The sequence below is a fragment of the Coenobita brevimanus genome, chromosome 79 (genome assembly GCF_032717465.1).
Source record: "Coenobita brevimanus isolate Jiangsu-jjx chromosome 79, ASM3271746v2, whole genome shotgun sequence".
In the NCBI taxonomy this organism is placed as follows: domain Eukaryota; kingdom Metazoa; phylum Arthropoda; class Malacostraca; order Decapoda; family Coenobitidae; genus Coenobita; species Coenobita brevimanus.
The window spans coordinates 819,773-842,500 of NC_137032.1; the positions used below are offsets into that span (position 1 = coordinate 819,773).

The 22,728-nt window shown below is 44.1% G+C and overlaps 1 protein-coding gene across 1 annotated transcript in view; it reads left to right on the plus strand.

Moving 5' to 3' along the window:
- Positions 1 to 7,781: 7,781 nt before the first annotated feature.
- The window catches only part of LOC145408952 (excitatory amino acid transporter-like), a 362,199-nt gene continuing 347,252 nt past the window's right edge, over positions 7,782 to 22,728 (plus strand). The window contains exon 1 of the transcript XR_013899021.1: positions 7,782 to 7,973. The gene's annotated coding sequence lies outside the window, so the exon portion shown is untranslated. The remainder of the gene's footprint in view (positions 7,974 to 22,728) is intronic.

The following is a 22,728-nucleotide window of genomic DNA, read 5'->3' on the forward strand; positions in this document are numbered from 1 at the left end:
AAGCTGTACATCTTACCCTATCCACTCGTACGCTGATGATTCCACCCTTCACCTTTCCATTCGGTTCCCGCAATGTCCATCTCAGCATTTACTTCAGCAAACAAGGGATGAGGCTATGGCATACCTGATGTCTGACTTGGCTCGTATCTTTGACTGGGGTATTAATAATCGTATTGTTTTTAATGCATGAAAAACTCAGTTTTTACACCTATCAACCTGACGAAAGTTTCCACTAATGTTTAATAATATTCAGTTTAATCCTGCGTCATCCTTGAATATGTCTGGGGTTTCATTTTCGGGACTTATCTTGGAAAGATCATATTACATCTCTTGTAAAATCTGCTTCTAAGAGATTAGGTGTGTTAAGCCGTCTCCGTTCCTTCTTTACCCCTGCACAGTTGTTGACTATACAGGGGTTTTATCCACCACTGTGTGGAGTACAACTCTCATGTGTGGAGAGGCTCCCCACATACAGCTCTGCTCAATAGGGAGGAGTCAAAGGCTTTTCGTCTCATTAACTCTCCTCCTCTTACTGCCTCCCTTCATCCTCTGTCTCTTCGCTACACTGTTGCATCTTTATCTCCTTTCTATCGCTACTTCAGTGTCAGTGCTCCTCAGAACTGTATGCTTGCATTCCTCCACCTCTATAACGGGCGGGTAGCACCAGTCTAACAGCAAACTCTCACCCTTTTCTGTCCAACTCTGTAATGCAAGAGTTAATTGTTACTCCTAGTCCTTTATTTATGTAACAGGTCAGCTCTGGAACTGTCTCCCTCTGTCTGTATTTCCTGCTAGCTATGATCTCCAGTCTTTCAAACGCAGTGTGTCCAGGCATCTCAAAATGATCGGATCTTGAATTTGGCTCTCTCATGTGTTTTGTTTTCCTCTTGGAGGGAACAATTATTGCGGGCTCGTGGCCTTTGGTTCCTTCTTCTTAGCATATATATATATATATATATATATATATATAGTAGTAAATGAGTTGTTGAAGGCCACATCTGACTCTCTCATTTTGACACATCTTACTGAGCTTCATAAAAACATTTGTAAAGAGCAAAAATAAAGCAGAAAAAAGTATTTCATCAGGGTGAAGGGGTTAAAAAAGATAATGGAAGCCCTTTCTGTTCTATTCAGAGTGGCATTGGAGAGTCCTTAATGCCTCTTCCGTTGCGATCTATTTTATACATCACACTACCTTATCCTCAGGTATGGTGCTGATGCTGTGTCGGTATTACAACAATAAAAAAAAAAAAAAATAGCACAAAAGAAATTGGTAAGGTGTATTATGCAAAACAAGTCGCTAAGACAGGTGCTACTAAGTCCCCTGTGCTAAAGTCGGTGGTCCCGTCTCACATACAGGCCTTTAATATCATACCTCTCCACTCCGGGCCCTCTAATTTCAAAACCAATTATCCTTAATCAGCTCCACGGGAAAATGACGTCGTTAATCGGGTTGAGTTTGTAAAGTAAATGAGATCCAAGACTGCGAATGGAAGCGAGTGTGGGTTTAGGTGGCATGGAGAGAATGAGTATGAATGGGCTGTGTGTGTGTGTGTGTGTGTGTGTGTGTGTGTGTGTGTGTGTGTGTGTGTGTGTTCAGGGTGGTTTCCAGTTTTGTAAGGTTCTGGAGAGGGATGCCTTCATGTGGTGATACAGACATACCCATTTGGTTCTACTGCCCCATTATACAAACACCCTTCAGATTCCTCCATATCCCCGTAAAGGAAGTGGATGGACTGCAGGACTAGGGCAGTTTCAGCCTACACTTCATTGAGTTCACATTTAAGTTGATCCTGGGTCTACAACAACAACAACAATAACAACAACTACTTCTACTACTACTATTACTACCACTACTACTACTGCTGCTACTACTACTACTACTACTGTACTACTACAAATTAGTGTGTTGCGGGAACGGCTCAGGCTGCTTTAGTGAGGGGCGAAGGCATTAGCTACCATGTGACAATTCAAATTTACCATAGAGTAGGCACTATAAGACAGTGGTTTTTAATCCCTGAATCATCTGTTCCGCGGTGGCCTAGTGATTAGTATCACTGACTGTGAAACTGCCGGCCCATTAGCGGCAGGGTTCGAATCCTGTTGTGGGTGGCTGGGGTCACTTGACTCAGGTGTCGATCCACTCTTTGTGGGCTGGTAGGGGAAATGTGTACCTAGGGTAACACCTAGGGTAGGCAACTGTGGCGACCTGGATGATGCAGTGGCCTTGTATCCCTATTGGGTGAATAACCCGCTACAGGCTCAAAGACCTGTTTTGCGGAGATGAGCACCCTGGCTAAGCGCCTCATCGCGTATGCTCCCACCTTTACCTTTTTTTGCCATCGTATGAGTGGGTGGTCATGGTCTTTTTAAAAGTGTGTATCCTGATTATCCTTTGTATACGGTAGTTCTTTAACTTGATCCAGGGCAGTGGTTTCCCAGCTTTTTTAATTCTCGCCCCCCTCCCACAGAATGACACGTTCCCTGCACCCCCCTTCCTCAAATACTGAATTTTACTGGCATAGTTGGCACATGTCAATAAATATTATAGATTTTTAATCTTTGAAATTGTTTATATATTCAGATAACTAGATTTCTTATTGTTATGCTAGGCGTTTTTAGGTCGGCTTCCTGTCCTAGTAACACCTAAGGTATAACTGGGTTCTTTTTTTAGACCGGAGCTTAGACACAGCATGCAAGGAACAGGGCATAAAAACACAAAGCAATAACCTTACATGGATAATTCCAAATTATGGATACAGGGAGCTAGACTTTGTCCAAGCAAGTAACTAAAATGGACAGGTATTTATGAGTTAAGGGTATCTCGCAGAATACCGACAGACAGACAAACAGACACTGCTCTTGAGATAAGTTGTGACTACACTTTTATTTTAGGGCTGCTGGTTTTTTATGTTAATTCTATAATTGTACTTATAGTATTTCTATGACTGGCTGCAGTATGCACTGGTAGTGTCTTTCTCACTCCCCACAATATTCAGGCTGTTTTACCACTGTCACTGTGCTTTATATTCGGGCAGTCACGTTCACTTTCACTGTCCCTGTACTAGACGCTTGGGCAGTTACTTTCACTTTCACCTGCGGGCAGGGAGAGGGGTCACAGTCACTATAGGGGTATGGGGCAGGGGAGCAGACCAACAAAGGAGGGGGGGGCCGGCAGCTCACAGGTGGCGGCCCTGTGTTGGTGGCGCCCTTTCAGGTGCGCTCTCTGTGAGGGGTCACGGGACTGTCCGTGAGGGCATCGTCCTCCGGGATGGGCTGCGGTCAGGGGTGTTGAAGGGCCCCGCGCTGGAGGGGCTTGGTACTGGGGTGTGGCCCTCAGGGCTGGTGCCAAACAGTCTCTGTAGGCGCTCCCGCAGTGCCTGGTGGGGGAAGGGCGTTGCCTTCATTAGGGAGGGGAGAGGTCTCACCCTTGGGTCCTGGGGGTGCCGTTGAGGGTCCATTGGCTGCGGTCTCCTTCCTGCTGCTCCGCTGTCAGGGTAGGACTGTGGTGTCGCTCCCGGCAGGAGTCCGTCAGGCATGAGTCCTCTCCTGGCACTGACTGTATGGAGTACAACCCCGAGGACAACACAGGGCCTCTCCACCAGTCCTCGAGTTGGAAGTTCTCCTCCTGGGGGCTGCCTCGATCCCGGTGGGTGGAGGTGCGACCTACACTGCCACCGGTGGGTAGGGCAGAGTGCAGGTTGCCCTCACTTTGTGAACTCACAGGGGGTGAGGGAATTTTGTAGCATCCCTCCCTGGCGCAGCTACAGGCCATCGCTGAGGTCCCTTGGGCAACAGGAGGAGGGTGGCTACAGGCCGTCCCTTCCATGTCGGTGTGGCTACAGGCTGTCTCTTATCTACTGGTGTGGCTACAGTCCTTCACCAGTGTCATGCCCTTCGAGGCAGTTACAGAAGGAGAGGGGGCATACTGGTTTCTCCTCATGTGTGGCTGCAGGCTGTCTCGGGTTCTCCAGGGGGGGTTCAGCAGCACTTTGAGTGGCTACAGGCCATCTCTTTTTGGGCGTGGCTACTGGCCGTTGCTTTAATGTGCGGCTACAGGCCGTCACAAGGGTGCGGCTATGGGCCGTCACCTTATTAGAGCGGCTACAGGTCATTGCTGGGGTGCTGCTTGGAGCTGGGTTTTCAGCTCCACCCCGATCTTGATGCAGGCTGGTCCGGTGAAAGTGTAATGCACCTGGACTGAGGTGTTTATGCCGGATGCATTCCAGGGAATAGGGGCGCGGCCCTATTGCACTTAGTCCAAATAGCACGGACGTTGTGCGCGCCCTACTTACCCCTCCATTGTTGCCTCCTGGGGATGTTGTGGTGCCCTCCTCAGTTGTTACTATTTCACTTATTCATATCTGAAATATTTTCTCCATATTAAGCAATTACTGAATTCCATCATAAATCATAGTTTGCAAATATAATTACCCTCTTTATCAAGCCTTCGCGCCTCCCCAGGCAGCTCTTCGTGCCCCCCTAGGGGGGTGCGCCCCACGGGTTGGAAACCACTGGTCCAGGGTATCATCCTTTTTTTCAGATAATTTCACGTTGCTCAGTAGCAGAAAAAGGTAATGTTACGGCTCTACCTCATTCCATAGCACTTCGTGATTGGGAGCATATTATAGGTTTAATCTGTTGTTACAGTTCAGCTTTGTAGGTGGCGAGATGGTAGTTTTAGGCCAAGTTAGAGTATATTGAGTACATTCCAGTAGTGGCTGCATCGAGGGTTGTGTAGTAATGCCTACCGTTGTGTAAACCGAGGCAGGTTTGTCATTTTGCTGGTGTCACTGCATACTTTACCTCTCACTCAATGGATTCCTATGCTTTGGGGAAATCTATACTCGATTTACTTCAGCTTGGCCTGAAATTGCCACCTCTCCATCTTGAATACTGAGTCATAACAGATTGATGATAGAATACGATGCTGATCATAAGGGAGTGGTGTTTAAAGATTGTAGAGCCACAGTACTGTCTTACCCTGCCACTGAGCTACATGAAGTATGCAGCAACAGGACAACAATCTGGACCAAGCTAAAGTGAAGGACTATAATGCATTGAAGGCTTTATTATTAGTGACACGACTCCTTTGCCGGCCACCATCTTGTTGCCAGGCTACTAGTGCACCGTAAATATATCATAGGCGTGTGCACAAATACCTGGGACAAGTGTGTGTGTGTGTGTGTGTGTGTGTGTGTGTGTGTGTGTGTGTGTGTGTGTGTGTGTGTGTGTGTGTGTGTGTGTGTGTGTAGAGTTATAGAAACAGGATACATAAACGAAAATATATACCGTACGAACACTTTTCAGTTGATCAACATCGTGAACTAATGTGTAACCACAGAATTAGGAAAATGAATATTAGTTATAATTTTCACGAGCTGTCATATATTGAAACTCATGGTAAACACATTATCGTTGATCTGTGTCATCACTGTTCATTACTGCATCACATTTATGCATTAACCTGGATATATTACCAGTGCAAATAAGGGTCGCCGGAGTTGCTTCAGAACCAGAATGTTAAGAAACTTTAGTGTAAAACATGTAGTAGTAGCAGTGGTAGTCGTAACTGTGGTAGTTGCAACCCAAGGATCATCAGAATGCGAGCCCAGTGTACTGCAGGCTGAAGTTACCCTCGTTCTGTAGTCCACCATCCTCCTTTTGGGGGATAGAGAGGGAACTGTGGGACTTTTGTATGACCAGGCAGTGGAGCCACCCGGTCACAGTGTTACCAAGTGAAGGTGTTGCTCTCCAGCACCGATGTAAGACATGAAAAGGGCTCATGGGAAGTAGAAAATGGCACAGGGTAGACATTGGTAATGCTGATTGGGCCATTTCAGCAATACATGATAAATGGGCTGTGCCTTATATGGACCACCCTGTGTTTTAGTGAGTTTGAGGATAGTAGTAGTAATAGCAGTAGTGGCAGTAGTAGTAATTGCAACCCCTGCCTCATCTGAACGTGAACTCAGTGGACTGCATGCTTCAGTTACCCTTCTGCACTCTCCATCGCCTTTTCGGAGGATAGGGAAGCTCTGGGAGGCCAAGATGTTGACTGAATGTGTCGTGTCATGCGTTTTTTTTCTTTTCTTTCTTTTTTATTTTTTGTTGTTGCATTCAGAGATCCTAGCCCCATTCAGATTAGTTGATAGGGAGGTGTAATTAGACTGGACGATGACTGACTGGATTGTTTCACTTTAACGAGCTAACATTGCCATCGCTTCACCTTGAATCCAGAGTTGTTGCAAGAGATGAAGAGTAGAATATGGTGCTAGTCACGAAGAAGTGCTGTGGAAAGACTTCAGAGATGGAGTATTGTATTATTCTATCATTGAGCTACGGCCAGTAAGCTGCAAAAGGACAGAGATATTAAAGCTAAGATGGACGAAGAGTTGCTTGGTAGTCTGTTTAATGGTGTCTTTTGTTCAGGTATTTTGTTCAGTACTGTGGGTGCACTGGGAGACTTCGTACTTCCTCTTCCTTAGTGATTTATTTTGCATATTACACCATAACATTCTGTTGTATGGTATTTGCACCATTTGAAAGTTTTACATTTGTTATATGTATGTTCTTTGTTTTGCTTGTGTTTATGTATATGTATCATTTAAATGTTTAAATGATATTAGTTTCGCTTAAATATCTTACGATAATTTATTGAACACACACACACACACACACACACACACACACACACACACACACACACACACACACACACACACACACACACACACACACACACACACCTGCACTTATGCAAGCACGTACACACACGCGCTCACACACAGGCACACAAGCAGAGAGAGAAAGAGAGAGACGGGAGGGCGGGGGGGGGTTCACAGCGCGACCGCAGGACAGAGCCAAGTCGCTACTATACCGGCACCGCCACTCTCGTTCCCTCACTCCCAGACACACGCTCGCACTGCAACCATCTCTTCCCACATAAAAGGCTCATCTCTATAGCACACAGCCAGATTAACACCACAGTACCACAGCAGTAGCACCAGCAGCGCTCCTTACGTATTTAACATCACCTGTCTCCGTATAACACCGATTTCAAGATCTTTGCGTCCCCTCAGAGAAAAAGGACAGTCTCCAACAAAGCACCAAAATACCTCCTTATAACACTAGGCAAGTTATCAGTTTTTTTTTATAACACCCAACAAAAACACTTCGTTATAACCCCATCAAATTTCTCTACAGTCCTTATAACACCCAACCATACCACTTCGTTGTTACACCGTCATAGTTTCTTTCCTTTCTATATAACACTATCTGGCTCTCCCTTGAATTGCCATCTAAATTTTCTGCTTACACTACTTTTGTTCCTTCTACCAGTAGCTACATTTTTCTTTCTACATCATCATAATTCTAAGCTCCTCCTGTGTGCCATATAAGTTCTTTCTGTACACCGTCGACTAATATTTCTGTACATCACCATCTATTTTTCTCAAGTGCACCACCAAATCAAGACTTGTCTGACAGTCAGACGATTTATCTGTACCTCACTAAGCCTCCTTTTAGCGCCATCAAAGCTACTCTTTTACACCACTAAGTTTCCTCCGTACATCACCATTAGAGCTTTGAACACCATCACCTAAACTTTTGTACACCATTAAGTTTTCCTTGTACATCAACCATCATTTAAGCTTTGGACATCACCATCTAAGCTCTTGTACACCCTCTAAGCTCCTCCTTGTCACTTTCAACTTTCGAAAGCTCGTTTCACAGTCGGTCCACCCTAACCCACAGACCGTCCCGCCAAAACTCGAGTAACCTGGAGAGATCCCGGATATTGGAGGTGCCCCTAGGCTGCCCACCGGCCCAGGATCTAAGGGTGGGCGGCCCCTGCACAGCTAAATTCAAATTCAAATCCGAGCGCTGTACTGCCTCGCGCCTTTGCACAGCAAATCACCACTACAAGCACTCCTCCGTCACCTTCCTCTTCAGCAGGGACTTCGGATAATCAGGTATGTGGATTTTATGTGGATTTTGTTTTTTTGGGACGCTGTTTTTTGTGACTGGGAATGCATTGTAACTCTGCCCACAACCAACCAACACAATCGGCACTCCCCCGTCACCTCCCTCTTCAGTAGGAACTTGCGGTAAGCAAGTATGTGGAAGCTTTGGTTTCAGGGATAGTGTTTGTTTTAGGATCGTGTTTTAAGTTGCTGTGGACAATTCGTAACATCTCTCCCGTAGCGATTTATTCTGCACATTTCTCCACGGGATCCTCTTGTATGATATTGACGCAAAGTATAAATAACATACAAAGGGATGAAGAGCATTAATATGCAAAGTAAATCGTTAAGGACGAGGTGCTACGAAGCCTTTTATACCACTTAACGCGCTGGCCCTTAAAATTACTTCAGCAGAAAATTCGAATACCATTAGCCTGCCAGTGGAAGGTTTGGTGTCATGGGCTGGTATTCTCGTCGGTTGAGGAAGCCTCCTAACAACTTTTCCTAAGCGATTTATTTTGTCTAGTACACCTTACTGTACTCTTCTGTTACGCAAAGCCTTGCAGCATCACCATAATCCTCCTCTGCGTTACGTAGATCCCTTCAATATCGCCATACTCTGCATAAGTAATGTACAAAAGGATATTGACCATCCATATACGGACATAAATCACTTATGAGAAGATGTTAGGGAGCTTCGTTAACTAACGAGAGTATGAGCCATAGAGGATGTTTTTGAAATGGCGGGCGTGTGTTTTAATTTCCGTGCGAGAATAATGTCCTACTTTCCCTATGTAGTCTGAAAAGTCTGCCGAATTTCTGGAGGTTATTTTTGGACCAGTTTTGAGTTAGAAATGCTGTATAAACATGGGTCCAATTCTAAGCAGTTACTTAGCTACAGTTACTGGTGGCCTTATGGGGGGAAAATGGTTTGTCTCTTAATTTACCCTTAAGTTTTCAGTAATTGTGGCTGCGTAACGGTTGAGAATTGGATCCATAAAATTAGCCAAGGAATTGGCTCCTAAAATTTGGCACAGTTCACGGGACACCCTATATTCAGCATACGCATTTCGTACTGTAACGCCCGGCTTGCAAACGCCTGACTCTGACGGACAGCCCTAGTAAGCAATTTGAAGGTGTGTTTTATGTGTAGCGATAACCCCTTCACCCCAATAACGCGCTTCTGATTTTATTTTTGCTTCCACGAGACGATGTTTTACTACCTCCGAGATTTTTCGACCTGGAAGGGTTAAATACAGCCTTCTTTAATTATATATATATATATATATATATATATATATATATATATATATATATATATATATATATATATTTATGAAAAATAATATGCTATAGGCAGCAAGGCAACCGTAAGTTCTTGTGCTAATGCTTGTTATTGCGATACAGTCGTTATATCGCAGTTTTATACAGATTAATTAGCAAATATTTCCGTGCCTTTCATAGGGTAGTTTCATGTAACTGTGAAAATTCTGACGATCATAAATAGGAGAACAGCATGGAACAAGAACAGAAAAAAACAAGTTATGTTAAAGAATTTCTAGGATACGGATATAATTTTCAGACTGTTGCCTTACATATTTCACATTTACCATTTTCAAGGTCATAGCCATGGATGTACGGGTATTTTTTTTTTTTTTATAACTTATTGAGGGTAATTAATAATGATACTGGGTGCCATGTATTCTGTGGAATTAGATAAGCAGAAACGAGCATTTTAACTGGGTATTCCTTAACTTAGCTACTAGGTGTAGAGTATATCGCGGTAAATTTGTTGTGGTATATTACTGAATACTGTATATATGATGAAATCTGGCGTAGAGGCTAATAGTTAGGACCACCATAAACGCTCTCTCTCTCTCTCTCTCTCTCTCTCTCTCTCTCTCTCTCTCTCTCTCTCTCTCTCTCTCTCTCTCTCTCTCTCTCTCTCTCTCTCTCTCCCTCTCTCTTTCTTTCACACACACACACACACACACACACACACACACACACACAACCCTCCACGCACGGTCGGTATTTTTGGGTAGGGACCATCACACACACACACACACACACACACACACACACACACACACACACACACACACACACACACACACAATGAGCCCTGCCAGGGAAAGCATCTAGAACAAATCCCCCCAGTGTACGCTTTCCACACGCTATTTTACCTCTTCTTGTGTTTGTTTTGCTCTCTCTCTCTCTCTCTCTCTCTCTCTCTCTCTCTCTCTCTCTCTCTCTCTCTCATGCAGAATGAACGCAAGATATCCATGTTTGCAACTTATTTCACGTAGTTCACCGGCGGAAAAACAATGCTGTTGCTATACATCCTTTTCATAGCACGTTTTCGCGACCTGCATCATGTTCTTGTGTTAATCTTTTGTTACAGTTCAGCATTCTAGGTGAAGAGATGGCGGTGTTAGGCAAAGTTAGAGTAAGAAGAATATAATATGTAAAATGCGCAATTAATCGTTATGGATGTTGTGTTGCAGACTTCAAAACACGGGCGTGGTTCACAGGCATCCAGAGTATCGGTGACCTTGTTTGCATGACCGGGGATCGAAACCGTAAATTTACTTGAGCTTAGTGTGTGGACCGGGTCTTATCTTCACTCCTTGTAGTTGTTATCGTCGTCGTCTCAGGTTTATCTAAACGTGAACATAGTGGACCACAGGCTAAATTCGTCTTCTCTTGCAGGCGACCATCCTTCTTTTGTGGGTACAGGGAGGGAGATGAGGGACGTTTATATAACTGGGCAGTGAAGGTGCGTGTTATTATCGGTACCACCACATGAAGGTGTCTCTCTCCAGCACCATCTTCACTGATACAGTTACCAAACACTTCATATCTAAAGGAGAGGGAACAACAACGTGAAAAATCGGACAAAGGAAACTGATGCCGGATAATATGAACTGGCGTAGATTCAGTAGATCTGCCCTGAAAAAGTTGATGACTGTGTCCCCTGGTTTGAAAGCATCCCAGGCCTTCTATTAACCAACACTTCATATCTAAACGAGACGTAATAAAAACGTGAAAAACAAGGCAAAGGAAACTGATGCTGCGTGATATGAACTGGCGTGAATTCAGAAGGCTTACCGTGAGAAAGTTTATGACTGTGTGGCTTAGTTTGAAAGCATCCCGGGCCCCTTACTAGCCTACCGCAATGACGTCATGCCGCATCAGCTGTTGACGTAAACAAACCCTGTGTAGGAGCCACGCTGGGGAGAGAGGGGGCTGGCTTGGTGCCCGGAGGGGGGTGGAGGAGGGTTTGGATGATCGAGAGAAAGGGGGGAGATTGGAGAGGGGGGTGGTGGAGAGGGGGGGTTTGGATGATCGAGGGATGGAGGAGATGTTGGAAGGCAGACTCACTCCAGCTGGCTAAATATACAACTCGACAGGTACAGTTTGTTCCCTAAATCTTAGTTGACGCGTGCATTGCTGTAGTAATCATTAGGAGAGTTTTAGTCGCTTTCTTTTTACCTGATGGAAGTGCGCCACAGACACAACTTAAATATTAAATTGTGGGCGTTAATGGTAGGTGGGGACGCTCACCATTCATTCACTCGATATAGTGCTGCTGTCGGGTCACTGCCCGGTCCTCTCTTCCTTCCTTTTTTTCCTCCCTTCCTCTTCTGTCTTTCTTAACTTCATTCTTTCCTCGTCCATCTGTTTACAGGTGACTGTACACTGAATGACAAATCAAATGGTTTCTTGTACACTAAGAAACCATTTGCTACGCTGGATGGTAACCATATAACCAAATTATGGTGCCTGGTGGTTTAGTGGGTAATTCAGGCTCTCCAGTCGGATGGAGCCGGTGCAGGTTTATATCCAAGGGATGGTTGGGGTTTATTGCTCACGAATGCCACTCAGGGGTTAGTGAGGCTGGTCACTCTCATCTTAAATGTCAGGACCAACTTGCCTAGCCCCGAGCTCCTACGCTTCTCATGGGGTAACACAGGATTAGATGAATGATGAATGAATAATGAAGAGCCTAATTATAAGATGTTGATGAGTCGCCCTTGGTATTGTGGTTCACCCACTTTAACTACACTCTTTTTACACTGACTTGGCCAAAAATTATCTCTCCATCTTGAAGGCTGAATTATATAGGATACATTTTGCACCATAATATGATGCTAGTCACAAAGGTATGCTATGGAAAAGCTGTAGATCCCTAGTGTTCTAATTTCTTTCTTTTTTTTTATGTGTCCGACTCTGGGCAAAGGCTTCAGGGCCTGTATCTCGGGGGCAGTAGCTTATCCCAAGGCCCAGTAGTCCTCCTACACCTCCACATGTCACCACTTCGGCGCTAACACCCACCGTCCATAGTGAATAAATGCTAGGGCTGTCTCATACAGGACTGGTGTATTGGTATTAGCGGGGGTATTTTTACGACATGTCGGCGGGTCATCTGGTAGATCAGGAAAGTTTTTTTTTTTTTTTTTTTTTTTAATGAAATTCAAATCCTTAAACTGTTCCCTGCCCCATCCGGGATTCGAACCTGGGTCCATCAGGACTGCAGGCCACTTCTCTACCGATTCAGCCACCGCCTCTCCCCCCCACCACCGCCACTGAGCTACGTGAAATTTGTTGGAAAAGGACGATAATTAGAGTAAAACTAGTATAGGCAGAGATTATCAGCGTATGGTAGTTTATTTTTCGAGGCCCAGTGGAAGGATGAGACAATATACTACGGCTCTACATTTTTCCATAGTATTAATTCGCAACTAGTATCATGTTCTAATGCTAATAAGTTGTTACAGCCCAGGGATGAAAAAGAAGAGATGATAATTTTTCGCCAAATGGAAGTGAACAGAGTGTAGTCAAAGGATCAACCCTCCAATCTAGTCATGTTCTGAGAGGGGGTAGGGATGTTTGTCAAGTTAGAGCAAAAGTCATAGTATCAATACAGACATCATCCTGACCTGTTTCCCATTATAGTTCGTTCACATTAACCTGGCCGAGTTTTTCGTCCTTTTGCAGCTTATTTCCCGTTGCTCAGTGGTAGAATAAGTCAATGCTATGGCTCTACATTCTTTTCATAGCATTCCTTCAAGACCTGCGGTACGAGTATGCTCTTGTGTTAATCTCTCCACACAGCCCAGTGGCAGAATGAAATAATACGACCGTTTTTTATCTTTTCCATAGCATTTCTTCATGACTAGCACCACAATTGGGTTAATCTCTTGTTACAGCTATGTTGCAGAATTAGACAATTCTACCGCTCTTTATCTTTCCATAGCGCTTCTTGACTAGCATTATATTCTAGTGCTAAGGTGTTGTTAAGCTCAACACTAAAAGTTAGCGAAACACCAGTTTTAAGCCAAGTTGAAGTGGACGTAGTATAGTAAATGTTATGAGATGCAATCTACCATCTATCTGCCTATCTTTCTTTATATATATATATATATATATATATATATATATATATATATATATATATATATATATATATATATATATATATCTGTTGCCAGACGCCTTCATCCCGTTTGTGGTGGCCAAAAACAAATCGCCTCCACGTTGCTCTGTTGTCTGCCATTTGGCTGCCCTTCCTCCAACGCACACCCTCCTTTTATATATCTCTCCGCTCCATCACTCCACTTCATCCTTGGTCTCCCCCTCCTCCTCTCCCCTTCCACCTCACTCACATACACTCTTCTACTCAGTCTCTCATTCTCCATCCTGTCCACTTCATGCCTCCTTCTCGTCCTTGGTCTCCCCCTCCACCTCACTCACATACATTCTTCAAGTTAGTCTCTCATTCTTCATCCTCTCCACTCCATGCCTCCTTCTCATCCTTGGTGTCCCCTTCCACCTCACATAACACCCTTCTAATCAGTCAAATTATTCCGTTGTAATATCGAAATCGTTTAAATTATCATCAAACAATACGATGCTCGTGTGTAAGGTGAAGAGTAAATCGCCAAGATGAGTGGTTACGAAACGTCTAAAGGCGCTTGGAGTATGACCTTGTGAGATCAGACTATACCTGGAATGATAAAGTAAGCACGTGACGCTCTCATAGACCTTTGCTTTTTGCAACGCAGATAGATAAACATATCATACCGAGTCGAACATTAATTCCATCCGAAGTTAGACCCCCCCCCCTCTCTCTCTCTCTCTCTCTCTCTCTCTCTCTCTCTCTCTTGACTATTATGACCGAGGACGAAGTGAAGGGATGGTGTGGAGAGGTTTATAAAAGAAGGGGATGTGAGTTGGAGAAAGGGCAGTCTGATGAGGGAGGAATGGGTGACGGGTGCGTTTTGTTTGTGGCCACCTCGTTTGAGATTAAGGCGCCTGGCTGTCGATAGATAGATAAATAGATTGGTTGTTAGATAGACAGATAGGTAAGTGGATATATAGACAGAAAGACGAACATAAATAGACAAAAATAAAGCTGTTGGTTGGCTGTTATTAGATAGATAGATAGATAGATAGATACACGGAAGGAAGAGCAATAAGGTTGCGGTTGACAGTAGGTTGATAGATGGGTAGGTAAGTAGGTGGGTAGGTAGACACGCAAATAGATAAATAGAATAGCAGTAAAGTTGTGAGTTGACCATAGATACACACATACACACATACATACAAAACAACTCTAAAATTGTGGGTTGGTTATAGATAGGTTGATAGACTAGATACACAGATAGACAGCACGGCAATAAAGGCGCGCCGAGATACCAGGTCAACATCATTTCCCAGTAATAATGTTCAGGTCAGTCGGTCCACATACTAAAAAACATAAGACCGCGGGCTGGCAAGAGCGGAGAGGCCAGCAAAACGTTCTCCCTTCGGGCCTTGTAAGAACGCGTGATTTGGCAACTGGGAAACTACAGCGCTGCGTGAGATACAAAGTTCTTGGCGTCTTGTTTAGTACTACATTTGTGATCCATTTTAGTGCCTGCCAACTGATATTTATTGAGAGATTTTGTTTTATTTTTTTACATTATTACGTACACTATATTTTCGGTACCTCCAGACTGCTTCCTTCAGCTTAGGAGAGACTCTGAACGTAAGGTGTTTTGTTAAGCTTCATAGAACTAGTGTACTCTTCTTAAGCTGAATAAAATCGTCTTTTAGCAGCAAGAACACACACACACACACACACACACACACACACACACACACACACACACACACACACACACACACACACACACAGACTGACTAAGCCGTCCCCAAAGCACACAATCGCCAGGCGGGTGAGAGTTGTGCGTTATGTATAAACCACCCTGTACAAGGTCATCAAACAAGGTATGAATATGCCGTAGACTTTTCCCCGGTAGTATTACATGCGTATACTGGACCATTACTGTATATTGTGGAAATGATGATGAAGATGATGATGACGAAGAGGAGAAGGATGACAGTGATGATGATGAGGAGGATATTGAGGATGGAAATGATGATGATACTTGATAATTTATTGTTTGAAAAAATGAAATAGCGTGTTTTTTTATTTATTCATTCATATATATATATATATATATATATATATATATATATATATATATATATATATATATATATATATATATTAAGAACGACCTCTGGTATTGAAATGGTGTCCATTAACTTTTTTTTATACGATTAGGTCCTCTTAATTATATTCTTGCTACCGTTACACACACACACACACACACACACACACACACACACACACACACACACACACACACACACACACACACACACACACACACACACACACACAGATAGGACAGAAAACATGACGAAATAGTGAACAGAAAGGGCTGGTAGGTAACAGAATATCCAAGACAGAAATTACGAGCAGACAGTATGGACAGACAAAATGAGACAGACAGATTAGACTGACACGACAGATAGATGAAAGGACGAGTTTGTAAAGTAGACAGAAAGTACAGGCACACAAGATAGACAGACAGAAAGAAAACATGATGAACAGAAGGACAGGTAAGCAAGAGGGGGATTAGACAGGGTGTACACAGACAGAATAGGCGGACAAGATAGGTAGAGAAGACAGGCAGACAGACAGTAAGCAGACAGAAGGACAGGCAAGTTAAGACTGATAGAATAGACAGGCAGGGAGAAAGACAGACAGGCAGAAGAGCAGATAAAATAGGACAGCAGAATAGAGATACAGACAGGAGGGGCAGGCAGGCAGAACAGGGAAGATAGAGCTGACAGAATAGAAGGACAGGCAGACAAGACAGACAGAAAAGAAAGACAGACAGAGAAAGCAGAGAGAAGAGACAGACAAAGACAGTCATATGGTAGCAATTGAAACTTTAGGAGGCACATATAAGGAACCATAAATTAGGATGAGACGTGGGTTATGCTCTGTCACTCCATCTTCGCTCGGGGACGGTTGCCAAGACTCTCTCTCTCTCTCTCTCTCTCTCTCTCTCTGACCTTGCAGTTTTTTCCTATTATTTTTTTTTGTAATTAAAGAGATAAGTTCATCAAAACAAGGACCTCTTTAGGATACATCTCAGAAGCTTCTAATAATCTCTGAGACGACGAATTCATTGTAGGAAAAATACACACACACACACACACACACACACACACACACACACACACACACACACACACACACACACACACACACACACACACACACACACACACACACACACATTCCACCCTCTATATCCTTCTGTCTATCTCATTTCCTGTGAACAAAATCTAAGGAAATAACAAAATAGAAAATATATTACGTCATCAGATTGATGGGGTTAAGGGGTACAAAATCGTCCAGCAGCAGCAAGAATATGAGAGAGAGAGAGAGAGAGAAAGAGAGAGAGAGGCTGATAGATAAAGAGGCAGAGAGACGGAGAGGCTGATATGTGAAGAGGTGGAGAGACGGAGAGGTGAAGAAACTGAGAGGTGGAGAGGTAGTATATGGAAAGAAAATGATAATGAAACGTAGCAAGAATGGGATGAGGGGGTTGGAGATGGGTGGGATGAGGTGAAACGTGGGTGGGTTGGGGTGAGATGTGGGTTGGTGGGCTGAGGGGGTACTGCTGAGGTTTTGTTATAGTTGCAAGTGTTATGAGGTACTGGGATGGGCGGGGAAGTGAGGGTGTAATGGGTGGAAGTGTAGTGGGGGTGAGATTGGAGGAATGAGGATGGCATAAGGATGGGGTGAGGGTATGAAGTTGAGGCGAAGGTGAAATGGTTCGATATGGAATGAGAGAGTGCGATGAGGAGAGGAGGGGCAGGGTGAATGGCGTTGGGGTGGGATGGGATGCGTGGAGTGACGGTGGAATGAATGAAATAAGAATGGGAGGGAGGGTGGAATGGACGAGGGAGTGGAGGAGAGAGAAAGGAAAGGAGTGACGTGGGATGAGGGTGTAGTGGAGAGATTGGGTGGGTGGATGGGGGTGTCAGGGGGTGGGATGGGGGCTTGAGGGTGGAGTGGGTGAGGGAGGGAGCGAGGCAGAGAGTGCATGGAGGGAGGAGTTACTTCAAGATTAAAGTTGCACGTCTGAGCTGTGTTATTGGCAAGGCAGGAGTACCACCTTACTCTCCCACACACTACAGCACCTGCCACGTTGCATATGTGATTGCAGGGCGGCAGCGTGAATTAGATATTAAAGAACAGAGGTCCGTACCCTCGTCGGTTGAAAAGCTCCCTAATTCATTTTTCTAAGCGATTTATTATGCATATTACACCTTACTGCCCTGTTCTGTGGTACAAAAATACTTCCAATATCTCCATACTCTGAATAAATACTTCCAATATCTCCATACTCTGCATAAATACCGTACAAGTAAGATATTAACCACACATATCCAAAAATGAATCGCTCAGGAAGGGGTGTTATTGAGCCTCCTCAAGCGACGAGAATACGGGCCTAGGTGTCTCCAGACGATTTTATTCGGCGTATAACAGGCTTTCCGGCCAGGGTGGGTCACATAAAATCTTCAGTAATTCCTTCAGTAAATTCTTCAGTGACAGTAACCCCTCCAGTAAATCCTTCAGTAAATTCTCCAGTAAATTTAGTAAATCCTTCTGTACCCTTTTTGTTAACGTAGTAAAACCTTCAGTAAATCATCCTGTAAATTCTCCAGTAAATCCTTCAATAAATCCTTCAGTAAACCCCTCTGTAAATTCTTCAGTAAATCTGTCAGTAAATCCCTCGTAATCTGAATAAAATCGTGTGAAGAGAGCAAGATATAAAACAATGAAATATGTTAACTTAGTGAGCACATCAACCCTTGGAATCCGAGTGACGCTTCTTCTCAATTTAGTCTTGCCGTTGACACACAATTTTATTCAGCTTTAAAAATGGCCTCTTGTACTCAGAAAATCTATAGTGAGTTGAAAAAAAATCGTTAAAGGTATAATTCATTCACTCTTGGCCCAGATTTTCATTCTTTTGGAGCCTGTTTTTCAAACCTCAGTGGCAGAGTAAGGCAGTGCTACAGCTGTACGTACTTTCCGTGGCACTTGTTCGTGATTAGGGTGTTACTCTCTTGTTATAGCTCAGGATTAAAGATGGAGAGATGGCAATTTTAGGTCAAGTTCATGTGAAAAGAGTATAGCAAGAATACACCAGATTAATACAAGTTAGTACAAATGAGACCTGTTGTGCAGTCACGTTAACTTGGCGGGAATTTTCGTCTTACTGCGCCTTATCACCCGTAACTCACGTGCAGGGTAACACAACACTGCGGCGCTGCGTCCTTTCCGTAGCCTTTCTTAGTGACTAGCACCATATTCTACCGTTGTTATATTGTCGCAGCTTGGCATTCAGGGTGGAGAGATGTCAGTTTTATGCCTACTGTAGTTTAAGTGAACAGAATGTAGATATAAACCAATTACTGTAGCTCGTGTTCGAGGGTAGATTGAGAATTGGTAAAAAATTGACTCTCTGCCTTAATGAACCACACGTGTAGTTGATAGGTTTAAACATGAGCCTTGTTCTTCATGTAGCTAGGGTAAGGTGAACACATGTAACTGTTAACACGAAAATTTACGTTAGCGTCACCCCTCTCTTCAACTCGTTAAGAAAATGTTTACTTTTTTATATGACTTACGGTACTTTTAGACTGAAGGGAGAATTATTGTTGACAGCATCCGTAAGCCGCTTAACTACTGTGACTAATATTTATATCTATTTATCTGTCAGTCTGTCTATATAGTGCATAACTCGCAGACATGAATGTGGACGTGTGTGTGTGTGTGTGTGTGTGTGTGTGTGTGTGTTAAAGCATGCATTTAAGTATGTGGGCGTGTTTATATGCATGCTTGTGTGAGAGCAAGCATTTAAGCGTGTGTGTGTGTGTGTGTGTGTGTGTGTGTGTGTGTGTGTGTGTGTGTGTGTGTGCTTGTTTGTGTGCGTGCAGGGAAGAGAGAGACCCAGCTCTCCACACCCCGCCCTGATCAATATACCTGCTTGAAAGAGAGAGAGAGAGAGAGAGAGAGAGAGAGAGAGAAGGGGGGGAAGGAGGGGGGAGGGATGGAGGGAGGGGGAGATGAGAGTACCTGAGAGAGAGCAAGGGAGGGGTCTAAAGTGGGAGGTGTCTGTATGAGAGAGAGAGAGAGAGAGAGAGAGAGAGAGAGAGAGAGAGAGAGAGAGTTTGGAGGTATAATAAATAAAAGCAGGCGTCATTACTGAAAGCAATAAAGAATCATCAGTTTCGTCAGGCATGATATTTTACGTGGCTGTGGAGATTGCGTAACACTTCTTCCTTAGCGAATTATTCTGCTCATCACACCTTAATATCCTCCTCTGTGTTACTGTTGCAAACTAAGTCCATATTGAAACCAAGTCATAATTTACACGTGGATTTTTAGGTGTAATAAACAAAATAAATGCCTGAGGAAGAAATGCTCACTACTCTTCAGTAATTAAGGATAGTTTAGTGTTATATTTGCCGCAGATTAAGAAAGAAATATGAACGACGATTGCGGTATTTAAGGAACCAATTACTGATTTATGAGTTTAGATTTGGTGTAGTTATTAGATACTGTGTTAGGCATTTTTCACAGACATAGGTTGCGTCCATACCAAACGCTTGCTTGCGCGGCCGGGTGTGGACGAGAGCTTCTATGGGTTTCAGTGATGAAGAACTCCCGCCCACACCAGCAGGCATTTGGCGAAGACGCAGGATTGGGGTTGCACTGTCATTGACTTTGGAGGCTTCGTATCACCTCTTCCTTAGTGATTTACTCTGCATATTGGACATTATCATGCTCTGTCCCGTAAATGGTGGCCACAAACAAATCGCCTCCAGCACCCTGTCCACTACCATCTGACTGCCCTCCCTCCAACTCACCCCCCCCTCCCCCCGTCCCTCATGATCACCATCCTTCCATCTCATCTTCGATTTTCCCATCTTCTCCCTCCACCCCCGACTCACATACATACACTCTTCTAGTCAGTCTCTCATTCTCCATCCTGTCCACTCCATGCCTCCATCTCATCGTTGGTCTCCCCCTCCACTTCACTACATTCTTTTAGTCAGTCTCTCATTCTCCATCCTCTCCACTCTGTGCTTCCTCTAGTCAGTCTGTCATTCTCCATCGTCTCCACTTCATGCCTCCATTTCATCCGTGGTCTCCCCCGTTACCTCACTGACACACACTCTTCCAGTCAGTCTCACATTCTCCATCATCTCCACTCCATGGCTCCATCTCACCTTCAGTTTAGTGATATAAGCCATGGACATTAGTTCAAATTCGATGGGAATCTGGAAAAAAATTCGAGAAAGCTGATTTTTTCAGGAAAGCTACTTGTCAGCATGCTAAGTCGAAATCCACAAACATTTAAAACATTCCACTTGAGCTAGCCGTGTGGGACGAATATCCAAGATGGCCGCCAACGACATGGGACGCTTATATAGCTTTGGAACCAGAAGTTACAGATGGTCATATAATACCTCTTTTCAAGGTTTTGGGGTATAGGAAGACTGCTTTTACCATTATTTTAATTATTTATTGACGCATGTTCAGGATATGATCAAGGTTACGTGCTGTTTTCAACAAAATGGTAAATTCAACACATTTAAAGTCAATAACCGGCACTAACTTTTGCCAGAAGCAGTTATTGAGCTACTTCTAAATAAAATATATATATTTTTTAATCGTAACTAGTTATGGTCACAGGTATAGCATGGGGACTCAGTATCATCTCCATCAGGTGGGCATGAATTAGCACAAGACCGGCCAATACACGAGGAACACATAGCGTCACCCCCTTAAAGAAACTGCCCAAGTCATTTTTTCTACTTTTCGGGAAATCGAGAAAAACCTGTCATTTTCTTAACTTTCAATGGCTTAGGCAGAAACTTGAGGTGCATTTTAAACCACTCACAGAAATCGCCGAAAAATTACTTAGGCAGTTCCTTTATGAGGGTGACGATAGGTGTGCAGTAGAGTCCTGCTTTCAGACATTTGCATCTCTTGCCACACATTTATTTACACTCACATGACACAGTTCGAAGAACATGCTCTGTTGCTACTGGTCTGTCAGTCAGAATGGAATAGAGCATTCCACCTTGTGTCACCCAACCACAGTCAGTAGGATTTAGATCCTCAAAATTGCCCAACCATTCCTGGACTGCGAAGTAGGCTCGATATGAGTGGTACTTTGCAGCTGAGGATGTGGGAGGTAGGCTCAGAAGTTGGAAGCTGCTGGATGCTTTGCTCATCCTCTTCATATACTGGACAAATCTCAGCTTATCAAGTGTTGTACATGTCGGATTGGCATTATATAACTTCAGGAAGAATATTTCCCCCACTCTGGCTATTTCTTCATGGTTGGCATCGCTTTTCTTACACACATTCGACGTCCTCCAATCCTCACTTTCCAAAACTGTCATGGCTTTCTTTTTGCCAATGCCATACTCGTATAAGGCAGAGACTGTCACATCTGGTGATAACTTGTGTTATCGAGTGTATTGTCGGGTGTGTGGATGCATTGCCTGCTGGATGCTGTGTATGCTATGAACAGTCTCTTGCATTTTGCATGTAGGTATTGTCTGTTGTGGTCCTATCAGCCATCATGACAAGCAGATCTGTATCCTCTGCCACAAGTACAACAGATCGTGCGATATTCCCAGCAAAATGTCAGTGCTGTGCTACTTATTATGTAGTCAGCATCAGCCTGACTTTGACAGCAAGCAACGCCTTCAGATGTAAGCAGGTCCTTCAGTCTACTGATTAACCGTGACTTGTTTCGATTTGTTAAAATGGAGCATTGATTGCCCGTGACTGATGTGTTGAAATCAAACACTGTGTCTGCAAAGACATTTAGATCAGTGCGGCTGTTTTGTTCAGCTGCCTTGGTTGACGGGGGAAGATTTGTGTAGCCATCAAAGCAGACAGTGCATTTTGCATATTACACTTCAGCCTTCTCTTGTATGTCATTGAGGTCGCTTGAATATTGACTTGCGGAATAAATCACAGAGGAAGAGGTGCTACGCAATTTCCAGACTTATTCTGAATGCGGTCCTTAAACACATTGAGCATTCAGATCCCCAGTTTCATAAAAGAAGTTAATGCTGGGAAAATAATTGTGTGGGGTGGAGGGATATGGAGAGGGAGAGGGAGAGGCGCGGATGGATGTGGGAAGGTGGAGGGGGAGGGAGGGAAGGATTTTGGGAGGGGGAGAGGGGGCCGAAGGGAAGTTGGGAGGGGAAGAGGATGGATTGGTGTGGGGAGAGGGAGAGGGAGAGGGGGGTGAAGAAAGGTGGAGAGGGGGAGGGGGTGCAGAGAGGTGGGGATGGTGGGAGTCGAAGGAGCTGGGGA